Source organism: Heterodontus francisci, chromosome 37, assembly GCF_036365525.1.
Source record: "Heterodontus francisci isolate sHetFra1 chromosome 37, sHetFra1.hap1, whole genome shotgun sequence".
NCBI classification, from domain to species: domain Eukaryota; kingdom Metazoa; phylum Chordata; class Chondrichthyes; order Heterodontiformes; family Heterodontidae; genus Heterodontus; species Heterodontus francisci.
Window position 1 is genome coordinate 14053279 of NC_090407.1, and position 25660 is coordinate 14078938.

Sequence of the window (25660 nt, forward strand, 5' to 3'; positions counted from 1 at the left end):
TATCCCCTAGCTCTACCATTACTATCAAGCCAGGGGACCAACCATGGTTCAATAAGGAGTGTAGAAGAGCATGCAAGGAGCAGCACCAGTACACTAAATATGAGATGCCAACCTGGTGAAGCTACAACACATGATTACATGCATGTTAAATAGTGGAAGCAGCATGCTCTACACAGAGCTAAGTGATCCCACATCTAACGGATCAGATTAAAGCTCTACAGTCCTCCCACTTCGAGACATGAATAGTGGTGGAAAATTAAGCAACTAATAGGAAGAGGAGGCTCCATGAATATCCCCATCCTGAATGATGGCGGAGCCCAGCACATGAGTGCAAAAGACAAGGCTGAAGGGTTTGAAACCATCTTCAGCCAGAAGTGACAAATGGATAATCCATCCCAGCCTCTTCCTGAAGTCCCCAACATCACAGAAGTGAGCATTCATCCAATTCGCTTCACTCTACAATATTTCAAGAAACGGCTGAGTGCGCAGCAAAGGCTTTGAATCTCAACAACATCCTGGCTGTAGTACTGTAGACTTGTGCTCCTGAGCCATGCCTCTAGTCAAGCTGTTCCAATACAGCTACAACAGTAGCACCTACCCAACAAAGTGCAATATTGCCCAGGTATGTTCTGTCCACTAAAAGCAGGACAAATCCAACCCAGCCAATTGCCGCCCTATCTACTCTCAACCATCAACAAAGTGATGGAAGGTGTCGTTGACAGTGCTATCACGTGGCACTTACCAATAAACTGCTTACCACCTGACTCTTCGAAGCCTTTCTACCATCTACAAGTCAGGAGTGTGATGAATACTCTCCACTTGCCTGGATGAGTGCAGCTCCACCAACACTCAAGAAGCTCAACAACATCCAGGACAAAGCAGTCCGCTTGATTTGCACCCCCTCCACCACCTTAGACATTCACTCCCTCCACCACCAGCAGCACACAATGGCAGCAGAAGTGTACCATCTAAAAGATGCACTGCAGCAACTCTTCAAGGCTTCTTCGACAGAACCTTGCAAACCTACGACCTCTACCATCTAGAAAGACAGGGTAGCAGATGCATGGGAACAGCACTACTTGCAAGTTCCCATCCAAGTCACACACCATCCTGACTTGGAACTATATTGTCGCTCCTTCATCAGTAGGGTCAAAATCCTGAAACTCCCTACCTAAAAGCACTGTAGGAGTACCACATGGACAGCAGCAGTTCAAGAAAGCAGCCCACTACCACCTTTTCAAGGGCAATTAGGTTTGGAAAATAACTGCTGGCCTTGCCAGCAATGCCCACATCCCATGAATTAATAAAAAGAAAAGCAGCAGCCGGTTTGTGCACAGTGAGGTAATACAAAAATAAGATAATGACCAGATCATGTGATTTAGTAATTGTCATGAGTTTCTTTGTGTTATCTTAAGCAACACAATGAGGTACGTAGATTCCAGTTTCTTAAAAGTCTCTAGAAGGATCATTAACAGCTAAAACTAATACACAGAACCTTTGTCCAGAGTGTTGCTGTACAGAGTGACCATGGCTTCAAATCACATGACTACATTCTGGTACTTAGCTCATTAGCATACTGTGTTCTTAAAGGGACATCACTCTTAAAGCGATCATACAAAAGTAATCATGGTTGATGGATGAATATTGGCCCCAGGACACTGAGTGAACTCCTATGATAGAAGTTGATTATATGTAAATGAATCCTGAATATTGAACAGTGGAGTATTATGCTACCACTTTGTTCTACATGTTTTACCTGACAACACTTTCCCTCAAGGCGCACCAACTTGAGGTTTTGCACACTTTTGGCTGAGGAAGTGTCAGTTTATCCAAAACTGCCCCCTCCCTTCTGACATTTAAGTTCCTGGACACCACACAGCAGAGGTTTTTTTATTTCTTCATGTTGCAGCAAGATTTTCCTAACGCAGGGCAATTTTCTTGGCTCTTTGCCACTTGAATGCTTCTTTCACCTCCGCTGCTCCCTAGTGCTATCCACAGTGCACACTGTCATTCACAAACCATGTTGCTTCCCAACTGAATGTTTGAAGTTCTGGTATGCAGGTTTTGCTGCCTGATGCCAGTTCTTGTGATCCCCTCTGCCTGAGCAGAGTGACATCTGGATTATTTATTAGGTTTTATAAAGCACACAAAAGAAGACTGACTCATTATTGCAGGGCATATTTACATTTTTGCATTTTAAATGAAAAAAAAGTAGACCATACTAGTTATATATGCCAGCACTTAGCTAATAGAAAATAGGGGAGATGCGTCAATGCTGCACTCCCAGCAGGGATTTGGACTCATAAGGAGCGTGAGACAGAGAACTGGTGCATGCAGAGTTGGAGCCCGAGTTTTAACTCACGCCTCCTTTAAGCATGGCTCCCGACTGGGGACAAAGGATTACTGAATTTGCCCAATCATCTATTCATGAAGAAACTATTAATTCTGTTATTTTTAACTATGAAGATATATAGCCACGCCATTGTCCCTGAGGAAAACCCTGAAAGAAAAATTCCATTTGCAGATTGCACCTTCCAATTTCTGGACAGACTTCCACACCTGTGTAATTGCATCTAACTTGTCGGATGCCACTTCTGCACTGGCATAGCAGTGGGCCTTGATTGGAAAAGTGTGCTCCTGGGTGTACTTACCTGTGAAATATTAGTCAACTAGTGGAAAGAAAATCAAAAGGGACTGTTTGTTCTCTTGTTGGGTGTGACTAATACTGACCTCTCCATATTGAAGTAATTAGAACCAGCATGCCTGGTTACATTTTAGTCCTCTGCCGAGAAAAGACGGAAGGGAGAACCTATATTTATATAAAATCTTTCACAGGATGTTCAAAAGCTGTTCACAGCCAATGGAAGGAAAGACAGCAGCCTATTTGCACAAGGCAAGGTCCCACAAACAGCAACAAGATAAATGAACAGATAATATGTTTTTAGTGATGTTTTTGAGGGATAAATATTGACCAAGGAGAACTCACTTCCTCATCTTTGAAAATTGTCATGGGATCTTTTACATCCACCTGAGGTGGCAGATGGGACCTCGGTTTAAGATCTCAACCGATAGATAGCACAGGAAGATTGTAGGTTACGAAGATATTAATCAGCTCTGCTTGATATCTTTTTCAAGGCAGATAAGGGGAAGAACTTAGTGTATCCTAAAGTAGGGGATTAACAGATGATGGTGGATCCTAGATTGAGTGAGTTTAATGGACTAAATGGACTTTTTTTTTGCTAGGGCTTTCATATGGTCTTATGTTCTAAAACCCAAACTTGGGGTTGCCTAACCACTGCTTCCTGACTCACCATGGCTCCCTTCCCACACTTTTCAACTCTAATGGTGTCCTGCACTATGCATCTTGGTCCTTCAGATAGCTTTTTCAGTTTTAAGATCTTGTGCAGCTAACAACATCTTAGCACTGACCTTGGAGTATTTCTCAGTGTTCGTCAAAATATCCAATCAGATGTTTAGATGCCTTATTTCCATATATCTGATCAGATGACTGGTGTAGAATTTCATTCTTCCACCTCCCCTCCACCCTCCCACCCTACCCCCTGCCTCCAATTCTCAGATAATAGGGGAAATATTGTGCCTCAGGTCTTCGCTGCCTGGCTAAGGTATTCTGAGGTATAATTGTTCACTTTCTCCATGGTGTAATTCTTTTGCTAACAACAATCAGATCTGTTTGAATGAGCCTTCTTGATGAATGAGATGTTTTTAGTTCACCATTGTGTTCTGGTGGAAGGTATCATGTCACAAGAGAAAGAAAGATTTGTACTAATATAGTATCTAAGTCTTTCAGAAGAGTCGCAAGCCATTTCACAACCAGTGAATTATTTTGAAGTGCACTCACTATTGTAGGTGAACACAGCAGCAAGATCCCACAGATAGCTAATAAGATGAATGGCCAGTTGATCAGATATTGATGGTGTTGGTTGGATGAAGAGAGTTGATCAGACAACAGGAGAATTTCCCGTTCTTCAAACAGTGGAATGTGTTTTTTTTTCTGCCTGAACCACTGGAACAAGCAGACTAAGCCTCAGTTTAGCCTCCCTTCCAAAGGTCTCCATGCCTGACAATGTAGCACTCCTTCAGTACTGCACTAGAGTATCAGCCTAGATAAAAGCACTGAAGTTGGTCTTGAACGCACAGTCTTCTGATAGAATGGTGAGGGTGCTACCAACTGACCCAAGTGACTTTAAAAGATTACAAGTAAATGCTTTACATTTATCTGTCTAAAGCTCACCACTTTAAACATATGTTCAAATCCATATACCAGTGTAGCTCTGAACCAAATCATATGCTTGCTAGGCAGCTGCTGTTGATTAGAAACCAGACTGAAACCTGACTGCCCAGAGTCTCCATCTTTCAAAGATAATGATCACACCCCATGTGCAATGGAAAGGCTCAAGGCTATTTGGAGCAATTAACACAATTAGGATCACTTATCTTTCTTAAAAATACAGAAAAATCTTACAGTAATATTTCAGTCGCAGGGCTGGCCTCAGACTTATATCAAAATGTTTTTTTTCCTACATCTTGTTAGCTTATTTTGTTTTTTAATTAGTGGTTGAAATCGTCAAGACCAACAAATTGATCCTGACACTCCAAATAAATCGCAAACTCAAATAAAGTTTTTCTAATTAATTAATTCTATGATTTTACTTAATGGAGACAATGGCTGGAATTTTACGCCCCCACAGGAGCAGGCTGGAGGCGGGAGGTCGTAAAATTGAGTGGGAGGTGGAGGGTGCCATCCCGTCGCCTTCCAGACCCCGCTGCAATTTTACAAGGGGCGGCGGCGACATGTAACAGCCCACCTGCCCCAGGCCAATTAAGGACCTTAAATGGCCAATTAACTGCCGCTGAAGGGCCTCCTCCCACTGCCGCTAGTATATTACCAGCAGCGGGCAGGCGGCACAGGACCCCCAGGAGGCCACTCAGTAAAACCTAGCTGCCTCCTTGCGGGCTGGGGCAATGCCCTACTGAGCAGGCACTCAGTGCTCCATGGTGGACCCCCACGGCCCAACCGCCCCCCCCCACCGAAAGACATTACCCCCCCACCCCACCCAACCGTCCTTCTTGCCTCGCTGGGGCCCAGTCGATTGTCTCTGGTGAGGCCACACAAATTTATCTTTTTTCCAGGGCCGGCGTCCCTCTTGCTCCACGCACTGGCTACAGTCCCAGCTGCTGCCACCACTCCCAATGGCGCTGCTGGGACTGAGTGCTGCCAGCCCACTGATTGGCAAGCAGCTCTTGACGACGTGATTTCCTGCCTCAGAGGGACGGAAGTCCCACGTGAAGCCAATTAAGGGCCTGGGCCATGTAAAATCACAGCGTGGCTTCCAGGCCCAGGGGAGGCGGGCTCACCCCTGACTTTTTGGCCAGCAGGCGGGACCTCCCACCTAACGTAAAATTCTGGCCAATCTCTTCACTTTCTATTGGGTTTGGTATTTGAAACTGAGATCTTGAGCTAGATTTTCAAAATGGGGTCGGGAACCCGACGCCCAGCTGATTGCCTGGTCCCGACCCCGCGCCTCAGCTGCGTTGCTCTCATGATGTGATTTTTAAATGGCAATGCCCTAATTGGGCAGGAGGCAATCTTGGCGCCCAATTAGTGGCACTGAGCGTCTGCAGGAGGCAGGAGCTGCTGGCCTGGTGCCAGAGGCAATGGCAAATGACAGCCATGATGTGACTTGCCACTGTCTTGCCAAGGAGAGCAGGCAGCTCCTCAGGAGGCCAGCAGAATGAACAGGTGAGGCAGTGGCTCTGTAATGAGAAAAAGTCCTGAGCTGGGCTCGGCACAAGATCCCTGTGGGCCGAAAAAATTTCTTCCTCAAACAACAAAGTTATTCCCCTGCCCGCTGCAAGCCCAACAGCAGTGCTTCATTGTGCCCCCGACTGATCAGGCTCGCAGATTGCTCTTTGAAAATTGCAGTACGGACACCCCTACCCTCTTAACAAGCTCCTAAAGGAGTTAATGGCCCCTTAATTGGAGGCAATCGGCTTCCCTGTTCCCTCCCACCACCACCCCCACCCCCCACCAAACCCTCACATTAAAAATTACAGACTGTCCCAGAGGGGTTGAGCTCCAGAGATGACCTCCGGGACCACGATTTTTAAATCGCATCTGCATCAGGTCCCGACCCTGCAGCCATTTCAAAATCTGGCCCCTTGTGTTCTGAGTGCTTTTTTTAATATCATCAAAACCTGTCAATCATTGAAACCAATAGTTGGAAGTTAATTTACTGGCGATCCGAGGGTGTGAACACAGTCAAATCCTTGATACATTTCACCACGGTCTGTTTAGTACTGGAATTCCACAATACTAGCCCATCCCATTGGACACCCTCAGTGAGTTTCCTCAATAGTATAACTCATTCAGCATTTCAGTTTACTCAGTAGTTTATTCCTTTAGCTTGCTTTGTCTCTCTGTGTCTGGCTTTCTGTCTCTCTGTGTATCTCTCTCTGTATCTCTACTTCATGTCTTGGCTTTCCGCCCTTGCCTCAGCTCATCTCCTGTTGAAACCCTCATTCATACCTCTGTTACCTGTAGACTTAGCCATTCCAATGCACTCCTGAGCAGCCTTCCATCTTTTCCCTTCTGTAAACTTGAAGTCATCCAAAACTCTGCTCCCCATGTCCTAACTTGTATCAAGTCCCATTCACTCATCGCCCCTGTGCTCACTGACCTACATTGGCTCTCGGTTAAACGACAATTTTAAAATTTCCATCATTGTTTTCAAATCTCTCCATGGCCTCATTCCTCCCTATCTTGATAAACTCTTCCAGCCCCACCACCCTCCGGGATATCTGTGCTTCTCTAATTCTGATCTCTTGAGCATCCCCAATTTTAATCATTTCATCATTGGCAGCTGTGCCTTCAGTTGTCTAAGCCCAAAGCTCTGGAATTCCCTCCCTAAACTTCTCCACCTCTCTACCTCTCTCTCCTCCTTTAAGCTTCTCCTTAAAACGCTCTTTGACCACGCTTTTGGTCATTGGCGTTAAAATCTCCTTGTGTGGCATGGTGTCAAATTTTGTTTGATAATGCTCCTGTTGAATTCCTTGGGATGTTTTACTCCTGTATAAATACAATTGTTGCTGTGTGTGTAAGACTCCTTTTGACTTACTCTGTCCCTCTATAATTCCCCCTAGTTCTCTCTCTGAGGTAAAGTAAAATTGGGCCAAGTGTAAAACAGGCAGCTGATCTGATCCCGTCAGTTTCCTGCCAGACAGGTTAGGTTAAAATCAGCCCCTCTGCATCATCCTCTGCCTTTCTCTCTCCCTCACCCTTGCTGTATCTGTCCATCACTTGCTGCATCTCTGCGCCATGTTCATCTATCAGTGTATGTCTTTCCCTCATACTGCATCTGCGTGTCTTACTGTCTCTTTCTCTGTCCATCTCTTTTGCCATCTGTATACGTGTCTCTCTTGAAGTATCTGTGTGTGTGTATCTCTGTCTCTCTGTGTTTGTGCATCTTTCCATTTGTCCCTTCAATGAGCTCAAAAGCCCACTGAGTTTTTCAGTGTATTTACCAACTGTTCAATACATGTCCTGCACTGGAATTGCAGACCTGAAGCAGATTAAATGCCCAGTTTATTGCTGATTCCTAGAGCACAAACCACACCAACCATTGATAAAAACCATTTTGAGACAGAAAGTCTAGATTTATGTTATGAAGCAGAAAGGATAACTCATCTAAAAGGGGCTGGTTTGGCTCTGTTGGTCGCACTTGTGTCTGAGCGCACTCCTGGACATAATTCAGTGCAATAATAATGCATTGCTGCTTTTAGATGAAACAGTGGGCTGAACTTTTCAGCGCCTCTCGCAGTCCCGCCATTGGGAACAGAAGTGGGTGGCAGAGCCATTTCTGCGGTGGGGGTGGGCTGTGAAGCATGATTACACAGCAGCCAGCCAATTAACTGCCGGCAGGCAGAGGAGGCGCCCAGAAGGGTGCCAGTGGTGTGTGAGGTCATGTCGCTGGGCATGCTGGCGCCATCTTTACAGGGCTGTCAGTGCTCTTCTCAATTGTTGCAGCAGCAAAGAAGCCGGTGCAACAATGGTAGAGGCAAGATTCCGGGTGGCCCCACAGTTTAACGATGCTTCCCTGCAGGTCCTCCTCCAGGCTGCTCAGGCAAGGCGGGAGTTTCTCTTACCACTGTACAGGAGGAGGGGACCTGCCTGCCAGACCAAGGAAGCCTGGACGGAGATTGCAGAGGAGGTCAGCAGCCGTGGGATCATCCCTCGAATCTGGTTGCAGTGTCACAAGAGGGTGAATGACCTCATGAACTCTGCCAAGGTAGTTGCACCACAATGTGCTCACCTTAGGGGCTTACATGTGGTGAGGTGTGAGGGTGAGCTAGTTAGAGTAGGGAAGCCAACCCAGTTCCTGGCAATGGGGCCAGGCAGCAGCATTAGCTGCGGCAGGCATGTCAGCATATTGGTTAATGGCCTCAGCCCGTCTCAGGTGACTCCTGCACTGCAAATTCAGAGTGGTCAAATGCAGAAGGCATACTTGTGGAACCATCATGGACGGTCAGGCGGCTGGCATCATAGGTGATGCGCGTGTCTTAGTCGGGCGACTCACCATGGTCATCTGTGTGCTTGCAGGAAAAGACAGCCCACAAATGCTGGGAGAGGGTGAAGACTGACCATGGTGTCCCATACCTATTAATCCTGACCCCCAGTGAGGAGGAGGTGCTAGATCTTGGTGGACAACATGGGGGCTGTTTTATCGCAGAGGGTGAGACAGGAGTGGAGAAACGAGAGAGTGAATGGCCTAATGGATGGGCACAACAGAGCCTCTGGCAAAGACAAGGCAGAGTGCCCATGTGCCCACCACTGGTCAGATGGAGCTCCATGCTAGGAGTGGGCTGAAGGGCACGATAGAATGCTCATCATCCTCTAATATCTCTTCTCTCTCATGCGGGCTAAAGACAAAAGCAGCAGGCTGCAGAGACCGAGGACAGCAATCCACCTCTGAGGAGGAGGAGGGAGCCTCAGAGGACGCACCATCACATCATTCTCCCATAACTTCCACCAGCACAGATACTCTCATGTCGGTGGGTATCTGTTCGCGAGTAAATGTGGGGTCGCAATTTGGTGAGCACACCACAGATGTGCCCGAGTAGCTGCCAGAAGCTGTGACAGCCGAGGTCACCAACACTCGGAGGACTGTGGGAGGCGAGGGTGATGCTGAGCACACGCACGCACGCACGCACGCACGCACACACACACACACACACACACACACACGCACACTCTCTCTCTCTCTCTTCAGGAGCAAGAGATTGTGTTGGATTAGAGTCCACAACAAATAAAAACAATACACAGTCTGTGTTGTCTGGTGACTTTAGTGGTCTTCCAGTTGAATTTGTGGTCCTGAAGTTCGGCGTTGCTAGTTGTTCTTAGAGACAGTTGAGCAGAGAGCTTCCTTCTCGGTGTCTTTGTCTTGAATCTAGCAACTGGCAGCTAGGTTTTGCACGCTCCACCAGGCCTTCTGGAGAGAGAGAGAAATAGCCCTTCTGGCTTCTGCACAGAGTGAGTCACTGGCTTGTCTTCTTGTCCAAGGGAAACTCCCCGCTTTCACAGAGATGGACAGACAGTCACATGACTGTCTCAGTGTATTCTCTGGTGTCTTCTAATGAGATTCAAGTTTAGGAATTTCCATCTCTCAAGCCTCATGGTGTCAATGTGTTCCCCTGGAGGGGTTAGCCCTTTCACTGTTAATGTCCCAGAGTGGCTTTGAATGTCTTGCTAATGAAAGCAATCTGAGGTGGTTCAATCAATAGGGCAAGCCATTGTTTTGGATACAGGCTAATCAGATGTGTCTCCACTTTTGAGGCCTTGGAAGGTGCAAGGTTTACAAATGCAAATGGTGGCGGCCATTTTTAGCTGTGGCAAAGTCTTTATAAAAGTTGTGTCATGCAGGCCCCCACCTGTCAAGAATGAGGCACATTAATTTTGCTACATGGACATTCAATTTCAAACTGTTGCTGGGAAGAAGAGAAGGCCTGATACAAGGAATTGCCAGGCACCTGGCCAGAACAAAGGACCAGTCCCTGCTCCCAACACACAGAACAGACATGTTCAGACCAGTTTAGTCACATGACTAACTGGCTGTTGCAGAATTTTGAACTGAGAGTTTTAAACTGGAGAAACAGTGTTTGAAGACAGAAAGCTCCTGCCTCCTGGATTGAGAACATCTCTCTCCTGTCTGCTCCCATCTCTTTCTCACCAGCTTCGGAATCCATTGAAGACATATGAACCCCAAGACAGAAAAGTCTCCTGCAGTGAACAAGGTTTAAAAAGAATATTGGGCCCCAACAAAAAGCAAGAATTACCTACAAGCAAGAACTAAACAGTGAGCTCGAAGAACCATAACAACTCTTCAGATATTGCCTCAAACCTCTCCACATTTTTTTCTTCTGTTCTTTTCTGTCCCTATCTGCATGTGCGTATCACGTATACATGCTAGTGTGGGCGTGTCGTGTATCCGTAGGCGTTAACCGAATTAGAGTTTAAGTTTAATAAATTTCACCTTTCTTCTTTAAACCTAAGAAAGCCTGTTTGTCCTCATTTCTTTACCTCGTAATTGGAAAGCAGTGAACAAGGATTCACCAAGGGGCTGCGTAAAACATAGGGGCCGGAATTTTACAGTGGGTGGACGGGAGCCGGCCTCCGGCGTAAAAGTTGGTGGCGAACCCACTTCCGCCTCGCCTGGGGATCCGCTCCGTATTTTACGGGTCCCCAAGCTGTATTTGTTTCGAGGTGGGACTTCCGCCTGCTTGAAGGAGGCAGTCCTGTCTCATTGAGTTGCCGGTCAATCACTGGGAGCGGTGGCCACTGCTGGGACTGCAGCCCAGCGTGCACAGAAGATGCCTGGGAGCTGGGAAGGCAGGTAAGTTTTAGTTGCCTCGCCCGGGATAATCAGTCGGGCCCCGGCGAGGCAAGGGTGGTCGTTTGGGGGTAAGAGGGGCGTGTCGAGGGGGTGGTTGGGGTGGGGGGATGCGGCCCTCCATTGGGCACCCTGTTCCCGATAAACAGGGGCTTAAGCAGAGATGATTGGAAGCTGCCTGCTTTTCACAGGCGGCTTTTCCTGGCTTCAGGACTCCTGCTTGCCACGTAAAATTCGCATGGAAGCGGGTGAAAGCCGTTAAGTGGCCACTTAAGGGCCTTGGTTGGTCTGTGGTGGGTTGACTATTTTACGCCCCCTCCCCACCCTAAGTAAAAGGGGGCAGAGGCGGAAGCAAGTCGGGAAAGCCTCCTGTAGCCTCCCGTTCCATTTTATGCCCCCCCACTCCACTCCGCCACCATCTGGTTCGTTGGGGTGGCGTAAAATTCTGGCCAGTGTGTTTAAAAATAAAACCCTGTTACAGTAAGACCAGGTGAAGGCTGAGGATACCTTTTGCACCTGGTCGTAACAGTTGTCTGTGATATTTCAGTTTTCCTTTTTGTTTAGGTTTAATGTGAGTTTCCAGCCGATTAAATAAAATTCCTCATTTGGCATAGCATGTTTTTTTTGTCACTGTGCTGTTCCACCCTCCCTGCCAAGGCTCACCAGTGCTCACTTAGGCTGCCACTTACAGCCAGGACTGAACTCCCGCTTGCTCACAATCTCGTTATACCTGGCAAGGCTCTGAAGCCCCATGGTTTACTTGCGGGCCTGGAAAAATCTGAAAACCCTCATAAAATACAAGTTAATTGCCTTTTCAAGCTTAACAACCTACTTGCCTCATAGAAGTACGATGTCCTCCTACCATGCAGGCCTCCTTTCGCAATATCTGAATCTGGCCTGAAGACTTGGTGCTTCCGTCCCAACGTCTTCCCACCCAATATTGCAACACCTCCCACCCCGCCTCCAAAGGGCCAGGAAACTTCAGCCCATTAAATTGATGCCTTCCTATTGTTATGACCAAGACAGAAGGAGTGCACTGTTAATTCAGTCCCACTGCTCCACAAGTCACAACAGATCAATAAATTTTCCGACTTACCAAAACAGCCAATTAGATACTCTATTTGTCCCCAGAATAAAGCACGCCAACCAGGTTTCTTTAATCAACAACAAAATTATTTGTTTATTACGAACCAAGTCTTAACCGATAATGAGGTAAATAATTACTTGAATTGAAATATTAAAGCCCCATATTTTTATCCTAGTCCTCACACAAATGCACATATATCTAAAAACTGGTTAACCGGGGAAAAAAGGGATTTTTGTTTGCAGCTGTTATAAAGAAATTGAAGGAATAAAAAAAAACTTATTCTGCAAAGATATGGAAGGAAGTCCTTTGTTTTGGCGAGGTGTCCCAAAATCAAATAGTTGGCTGCCACTAAGAATCTTTCCAGGCAAGGTTGATGAACAATCTGTTTGGGTAGGTGTTCAAAGAAATTCAACTGTAGGAGGCTTCACATAGGTCTTACAGCAGGTGTGCAGCAACAGAGGTTTCAGTTCTCTCACATTTGATGCAAAGTCCTTTTTAAAGTCGCAAGGTTTCTGCAACCATTCAGGGTTTCTTCAAAATACAGGAGGCAACAGTACAACTTCATACAAGCTTTGCTTTCCAAGAGCAGGGATTCTTCAAAGAGAGGTAACAGTGTCCTGGATGTTCCTCTGATCTCCAACAACTCCTTTTAGTCCAAAAAAGAAGCTCGCTCTTAACAATTCAAAGTGAAATGAAAACAGTTCCCAGGTTCAGTCCCATGATAATCATAAATTCTGTCTTGTCACAAATTAAAATAGCTCTTCAGTCAAACCCCTGTGGTGTTTACTTGAAATCACATGTTTTCCAGTACTTGTTTACTGGTCAACCCTTTTTCTCGCCTTCCTTTTAAAAAAACACCCAAAGTTCAGCAATCTCCAGATGATTCAATGTCCATGAAATCCTTTATAGTTTTTAAAAATATAGATTCCCAAGTTTTAACGCAAAAATGGAAATTCTGTAACACTGTTCAGTAATATTCAATATTCATATCAATGGCAACATTGAAAGAAGAGCAGGAGAGTTCGTCCAGTGCCCAACATCCACCTCTACGCAAAACAGATTAACCGGTCATTCATCCATTTTCTGCTTGTGGAACCTTGCTGTGCACAAATTGGCCTATGCTTGCCTACATAACAACAGTGACTGCACTTCAAAAGCTTTTCATAACATGGAAAGTGCTTTGGAATGGCTGAGTACATGAACGGCACTATATAAACACAAATGTGTTCTTCTTTTAAAAGTTATGAACCATCTCATAATGGACAGAATAATTATAATGGTGTGTGTATTTTGCTTGCTTTTCTGCTTATTTAACATCCCTGTACTGAGTGATGTGACTCCATTGTAAACAGCTATTTAGCAATGAGGTCCTGTGGGTGAGATCAGGAAGGGCATGATTAATAATAGTGTAAGCAAAACCAAACTTAAACAAAACCAGAGCAGCTCCATTCGCATGTGGCAAGCTGGGTACAATGGGAAAAAAATAAATAGTACAGCTGAGTAAACATTAGAAAAATACCGATAAATTGGTGCTAACACCCTGCATGCTTGAACTGTAAGTGACCAGATACCAGTTGTTAATCACTGAAGTAGATAAGGAAGATTTGATACCAGTGCAGTGAGTCCCACAGGTTGACCCAGTGGGGCTGGGCTGATACCAGTGCAGTGATTCCCACAGGTAGACAGGGCAGGGATGGGTTGAATCTAGGGACAGTGAATCCCTCAGGTTGACAGGGTGGGGATGAGTTGATATAGAGATGAGTTAATACCAGTGCATTGAGTCCCACACATGGACAGGGTGAAGATGGATTGATATCAGTGCATTGAGTCCCACACGTGGACAGGGTGGGAAGGAGTTCATATCAGTACATTGAGTCCCACACGTGGACAGGGTGGGGATTGGTTAATACCAGTGCATTGAGTCCCAGACGTGGACAGGGTGGAAATGGGTTGATATCAGTGCATTGAGTCTCACACATGGACAGGGTGGAGATGGGTTAATACCAGTACAGTGTGTCCCGCAGATGAACAGGGTGGGGATGAGTTGATACTAGGGGCAGTGAATCCCTTAGGTAGACAGGGTGGGGATGATTGATATGGTGATGGGTTGATACCAGAGGCTGTGAGCTCCACACATGGACAGGGCGGGGATGGGTTAATATGGAGATGAGTTAATGCCAGGGGCAGTGAGTCCCACAGGTGGACAAGGGTGGGGATGGGTTAGGAACATATGAGCTAGAGTAGGCCATTCAGCCCATTGAGCCTGCCCCGCCATTCAATATGATCATGGCTGATCATCCACTTCAATGCCTTTTTCCCACACTATCCCCATATCCCCTTAAGTCATATGTATTTAGAAATCTGTCAATCTCTGCTTTAAACATACTCAATGACTGAGCTTCCAAAGCCCTCTGGGGTAGAGAATTCCAAAGAGTCACAACCCTCTGAGTAAAGAAATTTCTCCTCATCTCTGTCCTGTGGCTTCCCTAAGTGGATGTTGATGGTGGGGGATTCAGTGATGGTAATGATGTTGAATGCCAAAGGGAGATGGTTAGATTCTCTCTTGTTGGCAATGGTCATTGCCTGTCACTTGTGTGTTGTTAATGTTACTTGCCACTTATCAGCCCAAGCCTGAATATTGTCCAGGTCTTGCTGTATGCGGACATGGACTGCTTCAGTATGTGAGAATAAAACAAAACTAACAAAGTTCCCTCAATATTAGCATAGTGTGTCTATGAAGGCAAAGAGAAACTACTGAGGAGCTGGGGTGGGGAGGATGTCATCAGGTTAGTGGTAAAGGAAACATGGTCCTGTCCATCAATATTTTGATTATGGATCATATCCCCCATCCAGATCTGAGAAAGGTTCATATCCCAGAAAAGTTCCTGATGACCCTCGCACCCTCAAATGCTTTAGATAGTTGCACTTCGGATGAAAGCAGATGTGTGATTGAGCAGTAACCCTGCCCCTAGCTCTTGCCACTTAGAGACAAATGTGGGGCCATTACAGGCAGAGTCAGGAGAATTTCTAATGGGGAATAGAGAAATGGCAGAGAAGCGAAATGATTACTTTGTGTCTGTCTTCACTAAGAAGGTAAGAGCCCATGGGATCCAGGGCGATTTGGCAAATTGGATCGAAAATTGGCTTAGTGGCAAGAGGCAGAGGGTAATGGTCGAGGGCTGTTTTTGCGATTGGAAGCCTGTGACCAGTGGTGTACCACAGGGATTGGTGCTGGGACCCTTGCTGTTTATAGTGTACATTAATGATTTAGACATGAATATAGGAGGTATGATCAGTAAGTTCGCAGATGACATGAAAATTGGTGGTGTTGTAAATAGTGAGGAGCAAATCCTTAGATTACAGGGAGATATAGGTGGGCTGGTAAGATGGGCAGAGCAGCGGCAAATGGAATTTAATCCCGAAAAGTGTGGGGTAATGCGTTTTGGGAGGATTAACAAGGCAAAGGAATACACAATGGGTGGTAGGACCGTTGGAAGTACAGAAAGTCAGAAGGACCTTGGTGTACTTGTCCATAGATCACTGAAGGCAGCAGCACAGGTAGATAAGGTGGTTAGGAAGGCATATGGGATACTTGCCTTTATTAGCCGAGGCATAGAATATAAGAGCAGGGAGGTTATGATAGAGCTGTATAAAACGCTAGTTAGGCCACAGCTGGAGTACTGTGTACAGTTCTGGTCATCACACTATAGGGAGGATGTGATTGCACCAGAGAGGGTGCAGAGGAGATTCACCAGGATGTTGCCTGGGCTGGAGCATTTCAGCTATGAAGAGAGACTGAAAAGGCGAGAGTTGTTTTCCTTGGAGCAGAGAAGGCTGAGGGGGGAGATGATTGAGGTGTACAAGATTATGAGGGGCATTGATAGGTTAGATAGGAGGAAACTGTTTCCCTTAGCGGAGGGTTCAAGAACCAGGGGGCATAGATTTAGGGTATGGGGCAGGAGGTTTAGGGGGGATTTGAGGAAACATTTTTTCACCCAGAGGGTGGTTGGAATCTGGAACGCGCTGCCTGAAGAGGTGGTGGAAGCAGGAACCCTCACGACATTTAAGAAGTATTTAGATGTTTCCCCTGGTTGGGGAGTCTAGAACCAGTGGACACTATTTCAAAATAAGGGGGAAGCCACTTAGGACAGAAATTAGGAGAAGTTTCTTTACTCAGAGGGTTGTGACTCTTTGGAATTCTCTACCCCAGAGGGCTGTGGAAGCTCAGTCATTGAGTATGTTTAAAGCAGAGATTGACAGATTTCTAAATACAAATGACATAAGGGGATATGAGGATAGTGTGGGAAAAAGGCATTGAAGTGGATGATCAGCCATGATCGTATTGAATGGCGGGGCAGGCTCAATGGGCTGAATGGCCTACTGCTGCTCCTATGTCTCTTCACCCATTCTGTAAGCTGTGGCCTTGGTTGGGTTTTCTTTTCCATCCAGGGATTCTGTGCAAGCATGCAGTCTTGCATTACTCAGATTGAGTCCTCATTTTGCAAAATTAAATTAACTATTTGATAAAGTTTTCAGGGAGGGGGGATAAAACTTTAAAAGAAGGTGTTTAACTGACAATTATAAATTGATGGTTACTGTGCAGCTTCCATTCTCTCTTTTTGGAGGTGACGCTCCATGTCCTTGCAGATAATGGAAATTGGCAAATTATTGAGACTCCCTTGATTTTGACCGAATATATGTTGTACAATAGTAACCTCAGGATAGGGATGAATACAAGTATAATGCAAGTAACGAGAGAAATGTGTAGTTTTATTCACCAAGCAATGGAAGTGAAGCATTAGTAATAAAAGAGGCTGGAGATAAGGGATGTCTCAAGTAAGATCACAAGTCAAATTCTGAGAGGTTAAAAAGAAAGATAGACTTAGATTTATATAGCACCATTCATCACCTCACAGAACTGTTACAGCACAGAAGGAGGCCATTCAGTCCAATGTTTCTACACAAACAGCTACATGATAATCTGTGTTTTGTGATGTTGATTGAGGGCAAAATATTGGCCAGGACACCAGTGAGAACTCCCCTGCTGTTCTTTGAAATAGTACCATGAGATCTTTTACATCCACTTTAGAGAGCAGACGGGGCCTCGATTTAACATCTCATCTGAAAGGTATCACCTCCAACAGTGCAGCATTCCTTCAGTACTGCACTGGAGTGCCAGCCTAGAATTTTGTGCTCAAGTTATAACTATCAGGAAAGACTGAACAGGCTGAGGCTCTTTTCTCTGTTCTAGAGGAAATTGAGGGGTGACATAATGGAGATCTTTCAAATTATGGAGGAATTCGATGGGGTAGGTATAAAGATGATTTTTGCACTTGTGGGGGAATCCAAAACTAGGGGACATAAATATAAGATAGTCACTAATAAATCTAATAAGGAAATTAGGAAGAACTTCTTTACACAGCAACTGGTTGGAATGTGGAATTTGCTATCACTTGAAGTAATTCAGGTGAATAACATAGATGTATTTAAGGAGAAGCTAGATAATGAGACATGAGAGAGAAAGAAATAGAAGGATATGCTATAGCTGATTAAGAGGGGTGGGAGGAGGCTTGTGTGGAGCATTAGCACCGGCCTAGACCAGTTGGGCCGAATGGCATGCTTCTGTGTTGTAAATTCTATGTAATATGTAATCGGGGATGTAGATAGTGGAAGTCCCACCGTATTTAAGACTCCGCTCCTCAAACACACGGACCTTGAAATTACACAGTACACTAGTAACTAAACTGGTGTAGAGAGGAATTTCATTTAAATGTGTTAAGCATTCATCCATTGGCTCCCACAGGCTGGATTTAATACCCCCCCCCCCACCCCGGAGAAGGGCCAGGAGGTGTGGGGGGGGCCCATAGAATTGTGACAGGAGGTGGGGGGCCTGTCACCTTCCCGTCACACCACAATTTAGTCAGAGGTGGGATAGGCCGAAGACGGCCTGCCAACCAGAGGCCAATTGAGGCCCTTAAGAGGCTTTTTATCAGCCACTTAAGGGCCTCTCCCCCCCGCCACTGGAATTAAGCCGGCAGTGGGGGTTGTGGGAGGTTGCCCAATAAAACAAGGTAGATGTGACCTCCCTGCAGGTTTGTCGGGCGGGGGGGGCGGCGGTTGGTGGCGGGTGTGCACCTCCTCTCTGGGCAATATGTTTCCCATAGAGGTCCCCTGTTGGAAACAACCCACCTCCCTGCACCCACTTCCCCCTGCACTCAATGTCCACCCTCCCTCCTCCCCTTGTCAGGGTCTGCCGAACTGTCTCCGGCAACCCTCATTTACCTTAGGTTCGGGTCTCCAGTGCTGGGTGTGGTTCCAAGGCCTGGTGTAGTACTGGCAGTGGCCACCGTTCCTGGTGGCGCTGCCGATACTACTGAGCTGCCAGCCCTCTGATTGACCGGTAGCTCTTGGAGGCGGGATCCCCGTCCTCAAAGGGATCGAGATCCTGGCACAGGACTGTTAATTGCCTATGCATTGTTAAGTAGAACCGGTGGGGGGGGGGGGGGGGGTGCCGGGGGGAGGTGGTAACTCCGAATGGCCGAGGCGAGGTTCCCATCGCTTTTTCAGCCTGGCACCGGGAGCCCCACCAGCTCCATTAAATTTAGCCCAGAGTAATTTCAAGGTCCCAACTAATAAAAGTCCCTTTGTGTAGTTTAAGGTAAAGTTCTGAATATTGCTGTATTATCCTCTTCTTTGATATATTGCTGCACTATTGTCTGCTGTCTCCCATCTCCATCTATATGTGATACAGCAACCGTCTCTCCCAGCAACCCCCTCTCCCTCTACAGCCTTTCCCTTTGCCCCTTCCAAAACCACCCAAATACCAAGCAGACATTATCAGATTTAGATTACAGCTACCGTTCAAACATAAACTGTGTTCCGGTTGATTTGTCGGTGATGTAAGTGGGGCCTCCCCTGCCTACCACAGTCCATGTATGCACAGGAACACCTCTCAGCCCTGCCTTGCAGGAGTGAAGGATTGAAAAGACTCCAAGTTTGGCTGTTTCCTTCAAATATTTGTAAAAGTGGTTCAGTCCATGGCTAATTCCATTTATTTAAAAAAATATTGGCAATGCGCAGCAGGCCAGTCAGCATCTATCAAAAGGTTTTGTGCGTGTGTGTGCAGTTCCTGTCCATTTTCCTGTTGTCTGTAATTTTTTTGCCTTTGAGTTAGCATTTAACACTGAAACTGCCAGTGTAAATGTTTCAAATGGAAATCCTGTATGTTAACAGTTTCCCGTAACATGTAGGAGCATAGGAACAGGAGTAAGTCATTTAGTCCCTCAAGCCTGTTTCCCGCCATTCAGTGAGATCATGGCTGGTCTGCAACCTAACTCCAGATATCCACCTTTCTTCTGTAACCCTTAACACCTTTGGTTAACAAAATCTATTAATCTCAGATTCAAAATTAGCAATTGATCTAGCATAAACTGCCATTTGCACAAGAGAGTTCCAAATTTCTACCATGCTTTGTGTGTAGAAGCATTTCCTAATTTCACTTCTGAAAGGCCTAGCTCTAATTTTTAGACTATGCCTCCAAGTCATAGACTCCCCGAGCAGCAGAAATAGTTTCTCACTGTCTACTATATCTGTTCCCCTTAATATCGTGAAAAGTCCAATCAAATCACCTCTTAACCTTTTAAGTTCCAAGGAATACAACCCGAATTTGTGTAATTCCTACTCATAATTTAACCATTGGCATCCAGGTATCATTCTCTAAATTTACGCTGCACTCCCCCCAAGGTTCATATATCCTTCCTAAGGTGTGGTGCCCAGAACTGCTCACAGTACTCCAGGTGTGGTTTAACCAGGACTTTGTATAGCTGAAGCATTACTTCTACCCCCTTGTATTCTAGTCCTCTGGATATAAAGGCCAGCACTCCATTAGCCTTTTGGATTCTTTTCTGCACCCACTTTTTGACATTTTCGTGATCTATGTACCTGCATCTCCAAGTCTCTTTGGATCCCCACTGTTTCTCACTTTTCACCATTTAGAAAGGGGGGTTGGTTAGCTAGTTGGCTAGACAGCAAGCATGTGATACAAAAAGATACCAACAGCATGGGTTCAATCCCTGTACTGGCTGTGGTATTTCGTAGAGACCTGCCTCCTTGCCTTGCCCCACGCTTGTGGACTGGTCACCCTCAAGCTATACATCACCAGCTGTCTCTCTCAAATGGCAGAGATCTCTATGGTTCTTTGGGACTATGGCGACAACAATAACCATTTAGAAAGTATCCTTTTTAGGTCCAAAATGGATTATCTCACATTTGTCTACATTGAAATCCATTTGCCACAGTTTTGCCCATTCATTTAATCTATCAATATCTCTGTGTAATTCTACGCTTCCATCTACACTGCTTCCAATATCACCTATCTTTGTGTCCTCTGCAAATTTGGATATATGGCTTCCTGACCCATTATCTAAGTCATTAATGAATACAATGAATATTTGAGGCCCCAACACAGATCCTTGTGGGACACCATAAGTCACATCCCGTCAATTAAAATACCTGCCCATGATCCCTACTCACTGTTGCTGTCACTCAGCCAATTTCCTAACCAGGTCAATAATTTGCTTTCATTTCTATGGGCTTCAATTTTAGCTAACAGTCTCTTATAAAGGACTTTATCAAATGCCTTCTGGAAGTCCATATAAATAACATCCATTGACATTCCCCTGTCCAATACTCCAATCTCTTCAAAAGATTCGATCAGGCTCATCTGACATGATCTCTTTACAAATCCATGCTGGCTTTCTCTGATCAGTTGAAAATTTTCAAGGTTTTCAGTCACCCTATATTAATATATAGACTCTATCAATTTCCCAATAACAGATATTAGGCTAGCTGGTCTATAATTCCCTGGTTTCCCTCTCTCACCTTAAATGGTAGAAAGGCATGTAATTTTCCAATCTAAAGGAATGGTTCCTGAATCAAGAGAACTTTTGAAGTTTATAGTTAGGACATCTACAATGTTCTCACCTACTTCCTTTAAAACCCTGGGATGGAAACCATCTAGTCCTGGAATTTGTCATTCTTTAGGGCCATTATTTTCTTCATTACTGTTATTTTGGTGAGTCCCTGTCACTGATTCAATATTAGTTTCCTTGGGATGCCTGGCATGCTGACCACTTCCTCTACTATAAATACTTATTATATTATGTAATTATTCAGCATATCTGCCATCCTCCATTTCCTTATTTTCATTGATAATATCCCCAATATCATTTTCAAGGGGCCCACATTTCTCCTGACCACCCTCTTTTTTCCAAATATAATAAATCTTTTTTGTGTTGATTTTGATATCCCCTGCAAGTTTCTTTTCATACTCCCTTTTTGTAGCTCTTACTATCTGTTTTGGCACTCTTTGCTGTTTTTTGTAGCTTTCCCATTTGCCAGGATGTGTTATTTTTGGCATTTTTATATGCTTTTTGCAGTTGCAGGTGGCTCTGTAGAGCAAAATTCTGAAGTCTCTCTCCCAACTCTGGCACCATCTTGTACATTAAAACTCAATAACTGACAGTGGCTAATTTATTAACGTGAAAGAGAAAAGGCAGGTTAACAATTCTTGTGTCAACACTTTATTTGTGTTCTGACAAAGATTCCCACATGAAATGTTAACCTGTCTTTCTTTTTCAGACTGAGAGACTTGCTGTGCATTTTCAACACTTTTTACTTTTATTTCTAATCTCCAGTATTTGCATTTTTTCTCAGCAATTTGTTATTATTATTTGTCTCGACTAATTTCTGACTTGCCGAGGAATGCTCTCTGAATTTGAAATGAAGGAATGGGCTCTTTAGCAAAGGGCATGAAATGGATCTTTTTGTGTACAGACGAGGAGCCCAACTCTTGTTTGAGAGGACAGGGTGACTATAAGTTGCAAAGAAAGGCTGAGAAATTGTAAATGGAGGGACATATGTTGACATTACTGGCAAATCTAAAAGTTGTTGTTGCTTCCCACCTCTACTGTGCCCTGGTGAGTTGGTGAGGGCAACTGCTTCAGTGCCCTTTCAGTGCTCAAGACATTTCGCCTGCCTGTAGATTTGAGTTTTAGCAGATGTGGGAGTAGTTTGCTACTGTCTCATACTCCCTTCTTGTTCTACCTGTCTGTCAGTCACCTGTTGCTGGCTGTCTGAGGTAAAATAGCAGCAAACATTTTCCTTTTTGCTTTCAAAGTTTGGACTTGGCTCTCAATAAAAATCTGAGTCTCAATAAACTCTGGGAGAGCTTGCGGTGGGATTTGCAGGCATCATAACATTGATTCTGTACATGACTGTCTGAGGGTATAAAAAGCATACAGCTAACACTGCACTGGTTGCAGTCCTATCCCATACCCTGTCTCCTCAGCACAGAATCGTCTCTCTGCAAGTAAGCAAGCTGAGCTATGAACTTTCTGTATTTTTATGTCAGTGCCTCAGTATTGGAGGTTGCAGGTTTATCAGGGAGGTTAGGGATGTAATACATATCGATTATTCCGTGTTTTACGTATGACCAGATGGATAAGATTCTTGAAATTGAGGATTTCAGCTGCGAGCGGATCCATCACGTCTCACTTGTTCGTCGCTGATTATTTTCACTGTTTGTTTTCTTCGTTTGTTTGTTGTGAACAGTTTAAGTGATTGGCTGAGTAAAATCAGTTTTTTCCGTTTTGTTTTGATTGTGGGATAGGCTATAGTTTTGGAGTGAAAGCGGTAGACTGCCAGTGCACTTCAACTTTGGTTTAAATCCCAATTTTTTTTGTTTGCAATCCCGACCTGTAAAAAGACATGGTGAAGTCTTTTAATTCCAGTGCTGGGACTGATGCACCCATTTTAACTTGCAGTTTTTATGAATGGTCTTGGTGTTGCAATCTCTTAGTAATAGAGATGCAATGTGGGGAAGGATCGGAGGTCAAACCATGCTGATGTGATTAGTGGGAGTGACAGAATGTGCTTTCAAACCACTCAGCAGATCTCTGAGAGAGAGAGAGGGAGAGAGAGAGATAAAACTTCACCAGCATAGGCAAAGAAAGGGTTGAAGAGCTGACCAGGAGGGCAGAAGGCTCTGCCTCTGTGGCTGAACAGGGGCTTGATACAGCTCTGTATTCACAGAGTTCTCTGAGCTTTCCAATAGTTTGAAACTTACCTATCTGGAGAGCACTCAAACAAGTCCAGCACTTTGAGACCCACAGTAGCAGAGTTCCACATCTTTAAATACAAACGCAGGTCAGCAATTTCTGATTTTATTCTGAGTGCTATTTGAGGAAGAATCTCGTGTAGCCCGTGTGTCATTTTGAGAAATATCTTGTGTTTTTATTTTACTTTCTTTTATAAAGTGCAGTGTCAAAACCCATGAAGAGGGAGCGAGGGGGTTCTTTCCTGGTATTGCAATTCAGTATGCAGAGAGTTAATGGCGTTAGGAGCTCTTTAGCTCCTTAATGAATGAAGTTTGCTTTTTGTTTTTTTATTTATTGCTGTGTCTCTTGGTGGCTTTTGATCACCCTGTTTTGCCCAGAATGCTCAGACACAAAAAAGCCAATGAGCTCCCCTTTAGCTCCACAGTGAGGTTTCAGAACCAAAATAACTTTTTAAATATACGCATGTATACATCCATATATAAAATGATTGAGACTCTGTTCATTATTGTGATGTACAGTGTTTTTAGACTATCTTTTAATTGTGCTTAATCATCATTCGAAACTGGCAGAACTGATTAATGGAAATGCTCCACATGGACTGAAAGCAACCTAAAAAGGGGCGAAATGCCATGAATGTGGGAGGTTGGGGTCACTCATGACCTTATTTTTTGGGGGATTCTATGCTGCACCCAAAGATTTAAAGCTGGATATTGAACCTGCATTTATATCCCTGAAACGAGTGTCTCTTTCCCATGGGAATGAGTCGTCAGTGGAAACATTTAGAAAATACCTCATTTCAGTAAAGGCAGTGAAAGTAATAAAAGGGAAGGGGGTGGTGGGTGTGGGTGGGGGGATGGTCCTTGGCAGGTGTAACACAGAGATGGTGAGCCGTGTGGGGGTAGGGAGGGCAGGGAACATCACAATTGGATTATGCTCCAATTCCACAGTGTTTGTGAAAATCTCAAAGGCATGGAGGAAAAAAGAGTGAAGAGATAATAGTTTCAGACTGTGGAAATACATGTGCAATGACAAGTGGGACAGCTAAGGATGCTCATCCCTGTATCAGAATACTGGAGAATCTGCATCATTGCACCAAAGTATAAAGGGAAAGGTCGAAGGTTTTGTGACACTTCAGCCCCAATTGGCACAGTGTTGTAACACCCCCATGGGCAATGATCTGTCAGGTTTCTGAACAACCTTCCACCCTCTGTGGGGACCCAAGTCACTTTCACGAGTTTTCTTTTATTGTTGACGACGAGTTGAACATATTTCTGTAAACCCCATAATTTATTATTTTGAATGTAATGTCTTTACAGAATGGAGCTTTTTGCGTTCTAAAAACTGTCTGAAATAAATATTGAGGGAAAAGAATTTGTTTGTTTATTAAATTTTAATAAATTATATTTCAAAAAAACAAATTGACAGGAATGCCCCACAGAGCCAGAACTCAGTTTTATGTTGTGAAGAAAAATGCTCTTTGTTTTCCTTTCTCTTGAGATGTTATGAAAGTGCTGAGTTTACTGAAGAACTGAGCAAGCTTACAGTTCACTGAACAAGTATTGCAATGGGACACAAAGGACATTGTCTACTTCGCTAGGCAAGGGGGCCTTCTAGTGGCAATACAAATTAATTGCAGCCAAGGCGTAATCGTTTAAATCCCATTCAGGACATGAAAATAAAATCACTGGTTGGACAAGGGCTAAATCTCGTGGACTGTCAGCTGAATTAACCAAGGGAAATTGAAAGACTTTGATCCTTTGAAAAGCTCCTTGAATTCTTCATGGTGGAGAGCAGCCTTAATTTGCAGCATTTAATGGAATGAACATTTTAGTCACTGTTTGACTAGTTGAGTGTTCTGCAATAGGCCAGGCTGGGCTTGAGTTTTTACAACGATCCGGGTGCTTTCATGGTCAACTGACCAGACTTATTGAACTCAAGTGTGATTTGAGCTCACTAGTTGCTAGTTTGCTTCCATAACCACTAAGGTATTGTAGGTTTAATCTCTTCTCCTTACAATATATTTTATTCTTGTTTTCTAGCAAGGGGTTCAGAGGAAGGGAAGTGAGACAGTGGCAGCTTTGAATCCTGTGAGCTGAGTTGGCATCACATATTGTGGGATTGATGCATTAATCTCTTGTCCCATGTTTTCCCACTTCTCTCTTGCATGGATCGATTCTTGCTGGGGTGAGATTCCACAGATGCCAGCCATCCTCTGGTATCTTCCCCCATGTGGCTTTTCTTTGTGCATCAGCCCAGAAACCAAGACTGGGCAGATTGTTGGACCTTCACAGCCGAGTCCGCTCCCTTCCTCACCGCATGTCACTGAACATTGATCAGAAGTGCGAGACCTATGGACCATACACCTGACTCTGATTCAACAACATGTGGCTGACTCTTACTGCCCTCAGAGCTGTATTAGGATGGGCAATAAATATGACCTTGTCCGTGTCACCCGCAAATAATAAAAGGACCATCAGTTTGCCATGCTGCTCTCTGGGTCCTTGGTCTGTCTCCTCGCCTATACCCACAGCTCCCCCAACACCACCCCACCC

The 25660-nt window shown here is 44.8% G+C and overlaps 1 protein-coding gene across 14 annotated transcripts in view; it reads left to right on the forward strand.

Annotated features, from left to right (window-relative positions):
* Positions 1-25660, forward strand: part of prdm16 (PR domain containing 16) — a 769749-nt gene that overhangs the window by 673261 nt on the left and 70828 nt on the right. Inside the window, exon 1 of one of the 14 annotated variants that reach the window (XM_068017145.1) lies at positions 23039-23196. The exons of the other annotated variants lie outside the window; for them this stretch is intronic. The gene's annotated coding sequence lies outside the window, so the exon portion shown is untranslated. Of the gene's footprint in view, positions 1-23038; positions 23197-25660 lie in introns of those variants that run through there. 14 annotated transcript variants of the gene reach the window in all.